Source organism: Eschrichtius robustus, chromosome 10 (assembly GCF_028021215.1).
Source record: "Eschrichtius robustus isolate mEscRob2 chromosome 10, mEscRob2.pri, whole genome shotgun sequence".
Lineage (NCBI taxonomy): Eukaryota > Metazoa > Chordata > Mammalia > Artiodactyla > Eschrichtiidae > Eschrichtius > Eschrichtius robustus.
The window spans coordinates 117,546,459-117,555,804 of NC_090833.1; positions in this window are offsets into that span (position 1 = coordinate 117,546,459).

Sequence of the window (9,346 nt, forward strand, 5' to 3'; positions counted from 1 at the left end):
GAGTTCGATTTTTTTTTTTTTAAGATATAATATTTGGTTAGAAAGGTGGTTGATAATAGTTTTCAGGTAAATACATATCTAGTAGAGGCTTTTTTTTTTTTTTAAAGAAATTCGCATTCTTATTGATTGATTGCTGTGTTGGGTCTTCGTTTCTGTGCGAGGGCTTTCTCTAGTTGTGGCAAGCGGGGACCACTCTTCCTCGCGTTGCGCGGGCCTCTCACTATCGCGGCCTCTCCTGTTGCGGAGCACAGGCTCCAGACGCGCAGGCTCAGTAATTGTGGCTCACGGGGCCCAGTTGCTCCGCGGCATGTGGGATCTTCCCAGACTCAGGGCTCGAACCCGTGTCCCCTGCATTAGCAGGCAGACTCTCAACCACTGCGCCACCAGGGAACCCCCCCCCCCCCCCGAGTTCGATTTTAACCAGGCTGAGTTGAGGTGTCTTGCCGCTAAGAGGACACCTCAAATACGCATGCGCAAGGACCTCCCGGGGTTGGGGGCGTGGGGGCAAAGGGCGCACGGTGACTCGTCTCCGCGTGAACGGTAATTAAGGAGTGAAGAGCGTGCCCAGGTGAGATTGCGGATCCGTGTAGCACCTGACAGGTGCCGCGTGCAGTCCTCAGGGAGGGAGGGAGGGAGGGAGCGGGGCCCGGGGGAGCCAGGTGGGCCCGGGAAAGAGCCTGAGACGCGCTGGTCGGGCGGTGGGAAGGAAACAGGAGACGCCGGTCTTCACGCCGCCGCCGCCGCCGCCGCCGCCGCCGCCGCCGCCGCCGCCGCCGCCGCCGCCGCCGCCGCCGCCGCCGCCGCCGCCGCCGCAAGGTTTTCCGGAAGGAAGGCGTCCTGAGTGTCGGTTCTCCTGGACTCGGTGAGTTGCGAGTAAAAAGGGGCTCTAGTGACGCGGGGATCTTTGGTTACGTGAACAAGAATGAATTTGCGGATTGGTGGGGACGGGAGGCAGAAGCTTGTGGGGGAGGAAATTAATTTGGGGTTTTACTTCACGTTACAAAGATCAGTTCGGCAAGGAAAAAAGCCTTAAATGTCAAAATGCTTAGTAGAAAATACAGCTGACCCCTGAACAACGCGGGCGTTAATCTGCGTATAACGGTATCCCCAGCTCCTCCGACCACGGGCCGTGTGGTAACTTTAGCGTTTACTACTGACAAGCGTCTGCGTACAAGCGGAGCCGCGAAGCTCAAACCTGTGCTGTTCAAGGGTCAAGTGTATACAAGTGGATATTTTTCAGACCCCGGTATGTGGCAAGCGTTCTTAAACATGGAAAGAAAAGATTGGTTAAATGGATTATGTTAAAATTAAGACCTTGTGTTCATCAGAAAACACCTTAAAATTATCAAAAAGGCTGATTACAAACTGACGGAAGGTTTTATGCAACATAGATAAGTAATAAACAGTTGAGTATCAAAAATATGTACTGAGGGCTTCCCTGGTGGTGCAGTGGTTAAGAATCCGCCTGCCAATGCAGGGGACACGGGTTCGAGCCCTGGTCGGGGAAGATCCCACATGCCACAGAGCAACTAAGCTCGTGAGCCACAGCTGCTGAGCCTGCGCTCTAGAGCCCGTGCTCTGCAACAAGAGAAGCCACCACAATGAGAAGCCCGCGCACCACAGCAAAGAGTAGCCCCCGCTCGCTGAAACTAGAGAAAAGCCCACGCATGGCAACAAAGACCCAGTGAAGCCAAAAATAAAATAAATTTAAAAAAATATGTAATGAACAAAAAATCAATAATAACCCAATGGGAAAATGGGCAAAAGATACAAAACAGGAATGTTACAGAAAAGGAAACATAGCCAACAGGTGTTGAACATATGTTGAAACTAATTAGGGGAATGCAAATCAAGACCATAGTGAGATTTCATTTGACGGTCAAGTGGCAAAAATGAACAAGTCTGATAATTCCAAGTGATACAGAGCAGGGCTTCTCAAACTTTAACATGAATCCCTTAAAGATATTTTAAAACTGCAGCTTCTGATTTAGCAGATTTGGAGTGGGCCCTGAGATGCTGCTTTTCTAATAAATTTCTAAGTTGATGCTGATGATCTGTGGACCACAATTTCGGCTGCAAGGTTGTGAAGGATGCAGACCAACAGGGTCTGTTAAATGTGACATTGCTGTTGGGAGTATAAATTGGTAGACAGTTTGGAAAATGGGTAGATGACCTGTAAAGTTGAGCACACACGTCTAACCCTACTATTAACCCAAGTCAGTTCTTCTTGCACCTGTGTACCAGGAAACATAGCAGAACCTGTCAGGTTTCTAACCAGATCTCCTCGGAACCCTTGCCATTTTTTTGCATATTGGTCTTGGTGTTGCTGTGCTTTCACTCCCATTGGCCAATCACCTTTGTCTCTTTGTTGACCGGCTGCCCTAGGGCTGTGCCTGCCTGCACAGAAAGCTAGATGTGCCTGGGAATTCATGTCCCCCGGGGGGGGTGGGGAGGAAGCCAGTGACTGACTGGTGTTGGGGGGGCGTTAATACACCAGGACCCGTGTCCCCTGGTGGGGCAGCTCTGAGGTATGACTGTCTCCAGGGTTCCCACATCGGATTCAACCACAGTTACCTTCTGTAGGACTTTGCTTCATATCACAGCCTTACTTGGGCTCCCTTGTTCCCTGGTTCTACTTCTCCACTCTGTTACTGGTGTTCCCTGGATATACTTTTTCTTTTCTTTTCTTAACATGGTATACCTCTCTACTGAGGTGTTTTTTAAGCAAGTTTTTGTAGTTTCAGCATACACATCTTTCACATATTTGTTAATTCTATCCCTAAGTATATTGTGGGTTTTTTGAGACACAATTAATATATAACATTATATTAGTTTCAGGTGTACAACATAGTGATTTGATATTTGTATATATTGCAAAGATCACTACAATGAGTCTAGTTAACATTCTTCACCATACAGTTAAAAAAAATTTTTTTTCTTGTGATCATTGCCAAGGCGAATATCAAGGAGTTTACTGCATATATTTTCTTTTAGGAGTTTTACGATTTCAGTTCTTATTTTCAAGTCTTTAATCCATTTGGGATTAGTTGTTGTTAGTGGTATAAGATAATAGTCCAGTTTCTTTTTTTTTCATGTGGCTGTCCAGTTTTCCCAGCACCGTTTGTTGAAGAGACTGTCCTTTCCTCATTGTATATTCTTGACTCTTCTGTTGTAAATTAACTATATATGTCTGGGTTTATTTATGGACTCTCTATTTCTGTTCCGTTGCACTACATGTATGTTTTTAAATGCTGATACCATACTGTTTTGATTACTATAGCTTTGCAGTATAGTTTATAATAAGGGCGTGTGATGCCTCTAGGTTGGTTCTTCTTTTTCAAGATTGCTTGGCTGTTAAGGGTCTTTTGTGGTTCCATGCAAATTTTAGGATTGTTTTGTTTTGTTTCTGTGAAAAATGCCATTAAAATTTTAATAGAGATTGCACTGAATCTGTAGATTGCTTTGGGTAGTAATTTTTAACCATATTAATTCTTGCAGTCCGTGAGCATGGATTTCTTTTTTTTTTTAATTTTTTTTTTTGAAGCACAGTTGATATACAATGTTGTGTTAATTTCTGCTATACAGCAAAGTGATTCAGTTATACATATACATACATTCTTTTTTATATTCTATTCCATTATGGTTTATCACAGGATATTGAATATAGCTCCCTATGCTATACAGTAGGACCTTGTTGTTTATCCATTCTATATATAATAGTTTGCATCTGCTAACCCCAACTTCCCACTTCATCCCTCCCCCACCCCCCCTCTCCCTTGTCAACACAAATCTGTGCTTTAAAGACATCACTTTTTGATGGATGAGTGGCTTGCTTGTACAGGGAGGGGAGAAGTTAATGATGGCCATTTTGCAGACTATCACACGAACAAAAGCCTTGAAAATGTGCATCTCATTATAAAACCAGTGATTCTATTTCTGGGGATTTTTCTAAGCACATGAGTAAAGACGTGTCAAAGATTTAGCTACATGAAAGTTTATTTTAGAATTGCCTGTAATGGTGAAAAATAGGAAGCAACCTAGATGTACAAAGATAAGAAATAAGTATATTTATTGTGGTCCTAATATATGCAAGACACTGAGTTGAGCCCTAAGGAGATACTGAACAACACAGAAAACCTCTGGCCTCAGATATCTTAAAGGCTAAAGGGGCAAGGTTGACATTAAAGAGATAATCATACATTTGACTAATTGAGTATAAGTGTGCTAATTACCACAAAGGAAAACTGCTGGGTGCTATGGAATCACCAAGGGATCTAAACTACTACGGGCTGGTTTAGGAGAAGGGGCAGGAAATAAAGGGAAAGGATGAGGGAAGAGAGTATGGGGCAGAGCGAACAGCAGAAGGATTCTAAATGTATATTTATTTACATGGAAATGTGATCATAATAAACAGGTATGAGATGCTCATTAGACCTCCGAGTGGCGATGTCGAATTGTATTTATTTATTTATGTTTTGAATTTTATTTCATTTATTTTTTTTATACATCAGGTTCTTATTAGTCATCAATTTTATACACATCAGTGTGTACGTGTCAATCCCAATCGCACAATTCATCACACCACCACCCCCACCCCCCTCCACTTTCCCCCCTTGGTGTCCATACATTTGTTCTCTACATCTGTGTCTCCATTTCTGCCCTGCAAACCGGTTCATCTGTACCATTTTTTTAGGTTCCACATATATGCATTAATATACGATATTTGTTTTTCTCTTTCTGACTTACTTCACTTTGTATGACAGTCTCTAGATCCATCCACGTCGCTACAAATGACCCAATTTCCTTCCTTTTTATGGCTGAGTAATATTCCATTGCATATATGTACCACATCTTCTTTATCCATTCGTCTGTCGATGGGCATTTAGGTTGCTTCCATGTCCTGGCTATTGTAAATAGTGCTGCAGTAAACATTGGGGTGCATGTGTGTTTTTGAATTATGGTTTTTCTCTGGGTATATGCCCAGTAGTGGGATTGCTGGATCATATGGTAATTTTATTTTTAGTTTTTTTAAGGAACCTCCATACTGTTCTCCATAGTGGCTGTATCGATTTACATTCCCACCAACAGTGCAAGAGGGTTCCCTTTTCTCCACACCCTCTCCAGCATTTGTTGTTTGTAGATTTTCTGATGATGCCCATTCTAACAGGAGTGAGGTGATACCTCATTGTAGTTTTGATTTGCATTTCTCTAATAATTAGTGATGTTGAGCATCTTTTCATGTGCTTCGTGGCCGTCTGTATGTCTTCTTTGGAGAAATGTCTATTTAGGTCTTCTGCCCATTTTTGGATTGGGGTGTTTGTTTCTTTAATATTGAGCCGAATGAGCTGTTTATAGATTTTGGAGATTAATCCTTTGTCCGTTGATTCGTTTGCAAATATTTTCTCCCATTCTGAGGGTTGTCTTTTCGTCTTGTTTATGGTTTCCTTTGCTGTGCAAAAGCTTTGAAGTTTCATTAGGTCCCATTTGTTTATTTTTGTTTTTATTTCCATTACTCTAGGAGGTGGATCAAAAAAGATCTTGCTGTGATTTATGTCAAAGAGTGTTCTTCCTATGTTTTCCTCTAAGAGTTTTATAGTGTCCAGTCTTATATTTAGGTCTCTAATCCATTTTGAGTTTATTTTTGTGTATGGTGTTAGGGAGTATTCTAATTTCATTCTTTTACATGTAGCTGTCCAGTTTTCCCAGCACCACTTATTGAAGAGACTGTCTTTTCTCCATTGTATATCTTTGCCTCCTTTGTCATAGATTAGTTGACCATAGGTGCGTGGGTTAATCTCTGGGCTTTCTATCTTGTTCCATTGATCTATGTTTCTGTTTTTGTGCCAGTACCATATTGTCTTGACTACTGTAGCTTTGTAGTAGAGTCTGAAGTCAGGGAGTCTGATTCCTACAGCTCCATTTTTTCCCCTCAAGACTGCTTTGGCTATTCGGGGTCTTTTGTGTCTCCATACAAATTTTAAGATGATTTGTTCTAGCTCCGTAAAAAATGCCATTGGTAATTTGATAGGGATTGCATTGAATCTGTAGATTGCTTTGGGGAGTATACTCATTTTCACAATATCGATTCTTCCAATCCAAGAACATGGTATATCTCTCCATTTGTTGGTATCGTCTTTAATTTCTTTCATCAGTGTCTTATAGTTTTCTGCATACAGGGAGGGCTTTTGTCACCCTAGGTAGGTTTCTTCCTAGGTATTTTATTCTTTTTGTTGCAATGGTAGATGGGAGTGTTTCCTTAATTTCTCTTTCAGATTTGTCATCATTAGTGTATAGGAATGCAAGAGATTTCTGTGCATTAATTTTGTATCCTGCAACTTTACCAAATTCATTGATGAGCTCTAGTAGTTTTCTGGTGGCATCTTCAGGATTCTCTATGTATAGTATCATGTAACCTGCCAACAGTGACAGTTTTACTTCTTCTTTTCCAACTTGTATTCCTTTTATTTCTTTTTCTTCTCTGATTGCTGTGGCTAGGACTTCCAGAACTATGTCGAATAACAGTTGTTAGAGTGGACAACCTTGTCTTGTTCCTGATCTTAGAGGAAATGCTTTCAGTTTTTCACCCTTGAGAATGATGTTTGCTGTGGGTTTGTCGTATATGGCCTTTAGTATGTTGAGGTAGGTTCCCTCTATGCCCACTTTCTGGAGAGTTTTTATCAGAAATGGGTGTTGAATTTTGTCAAAAGCTTTTTCTGCGTCTATTGAGATGATCATATGGTTTTTCTTCTTCAATTTGTTAATATGGTGTATCACATTGATTGATTTGCATATATTGAAGAATCCTTGCATCCCTGGGATAAATCCCACTTGATCATGGTGTATAATCCTTTTAATGTGTTGTTGAATTCTGTTTGCTAGTATTTTGTTGAGGATTTTTGCCATCTACATTCATCAGTGATATTGGTCTGTAATTTTTCTTTTTTTGTAGTATCATTGTCTGGTTTTGGTATCAGGGTGATGGTGGCTTTATAGAATGAGTTTGGGAGTGTTCCTTCCTCTGCAATTTTTTGGAAGAGTTTGAGAAGGATGGGTGTCAGCTCTTCTCTAAATGTTTGATAGAATTCACCTGTGAAGCCATCTGGTCCTGGACTTTTGTTTGTTGGAAGATTTTAAATCACAGTTTCAATTTCATTACTTGTGATTGGTCTGTTCATATTTTCTATTTCTTCCTGGTTCAGTCTTGGAAGGTTATACCTTTCTAAGCATTTGTCCATTTCTTCCAGGTTGTCCATTTTATCGGTATAGAGTTGCTTGTAGTAGTCTCTTAGGATGCTTTGTATTTCTGCGTTGTCTATTGTAACTTCTCCTTTTTCATTTCTAATTTTATTGATTTGAGTCCTCTCCCTCTTTTTCTTGATGAGTCTGGCTAATGGTTTATCAATTTTGTTTATCTTCTCAAAGAACCAGCTTTTAGTTTTATTGATCTTTGCTATTGTTTTCTTTGTTTCTATTTCATTTATTTCTGCTCTCATCTTTATGATTTCTTTCCTTCTGCTAACTTTGGGTTTTGTTTGTTCTTCTTTCTCTAGTTCCTTTAGGTGTAAGTTTAGATTGTTTGAGATTTTTCTTGTTTCTTGAGGTAACCTTGTATAGCTACATACATCCCTCTTACAACTGCTTTTGCTGCATCCCATAGGTTTTGGATCGTTGTGTTTTCATTGTCATTTGTCTCTAGGTATTTTTTGATTTCCTCTTGAATTTCTTCAGTGATCTCTTGGTTATTTAGTAAAGTATTGTTTAGCCTCTATGTGTTTGTGTTTTTTACTTTTTTTCCCCTGTAATTCACTTCTAATCTCATAGCGTTGTGGTTGTAAAAGATGCTTGATATGATTTCAGTTTTCTTAAATTTACTGAGGCTTGATTTGTGATCGAAGATGTCATCTATCCTGGAGAATGTTCTGTGCGCACTTGGGAAGAAAGTGTAATCTGCTGTTTTTGGATGGAATGTCCTATAAATATCAATTAAACCTATCTGGTCTAATGTGTCATTTAAAGCTTCTGTTTCCTTATTTATTTTCATTTTGGATGATCTGTCCATTGGTGTAAGTGAGGTGTTAAAGTCCCCCACTATTATTGTGTTACTGTCAATTTCCTCTTTTATAGCTGTTAGCATTTGCCTTGTTTATTGAGTTGCTCCTATGTTGTGTGCATATATATTTATAATTGTTATCTCTTCTTCTTGGATTGATCCCTTGATCATTATGTAGTGTCCTTCCCTGTCTCTTGTAACATTCTTTATTTTAAAATCTGTTTTATCTGATAGGAGTATTGCTACTCCAGCTTTCTTTTGATTTCCATTTGCATGGAATATCTTTTTCCATCCCCTCACTTGCAGTCTGTATGTGTCCCTCGGTCTGAAGTGGGTCTCTTGTAGACAGCATATATATGGGTCTTGTTTTTGTATCCATTCAGCAGGCCTGTGTCTTTTGTTTGGAGCATTTATCCATTCACGTTTAAGGTAATTATCGATATGTATGTTCCTATTACCCCTTTCTTAATTGTTTTGGGTTTGTTTTTGTAGGTCCTTTTCTTCTGTTTCCCACCTAGAGAATTTCCTTTAGCATTTTTTGTAGAGCTGGTTTGGTGGTGCTGAATTCTCTTAGCTTTTGCTCGTCTGTAAAGCTTTTGATTTCTCCATCAAATCTGAATGAGATCCTTGCTGGGTAGAGTAATCTTGGTTGTACGTTCTTCCCTTTCATCACTTTAAGTATATCATGCCACTCCCTTCTGGCTTGTAGAGTTTCTGCTGAGAAATCAGCTGTTAACCTTATGGGAGTTCCCTTGTATGTTGTCATTTTTCCCTTGCTGCTTTGAATAATTTTTCTTTGTCTTTAATTTTTGCCAATTTGATTACTATGTGTCTCGGCGTGTTTCTCCTTGGGTTTATCCTGTATGGGACTCTGTGCGCTTCCTGGACTTGGGTGGCTATTTCCTTTCCTATGTTAGGGAAGTTTTCGACTATAATCTCTTCAAATATTTTCTCGGGTCCTTTCTCTCTCTCTTCTCCTTCTGTGACCCCTATAATGCGAATGTTGTTGCGTTTAATGTTGTCCCAGAGGACTCTTGGGGTGTCTTCATTTCTTTTCATTCTTTTTTCTATATTCTGTTTTGCAGCAGTGAATTCCACCATTCTGTCTTCCAGGTCACTTATTCCTTCTTCTGCCTCAGTTATTCTGCTATTGATTCCTTCTAGTGTATTTTTCATTTCAGTTACTGTATTGTTCATCTCTGTTTGTTCTTTAATTCTTCTAGGTCTTTGTTAAACATTTCTTGCATCTTCTCGATCTTTGCCTCCATTCTTTTTCCGAGGTCTTGGATCATCTTC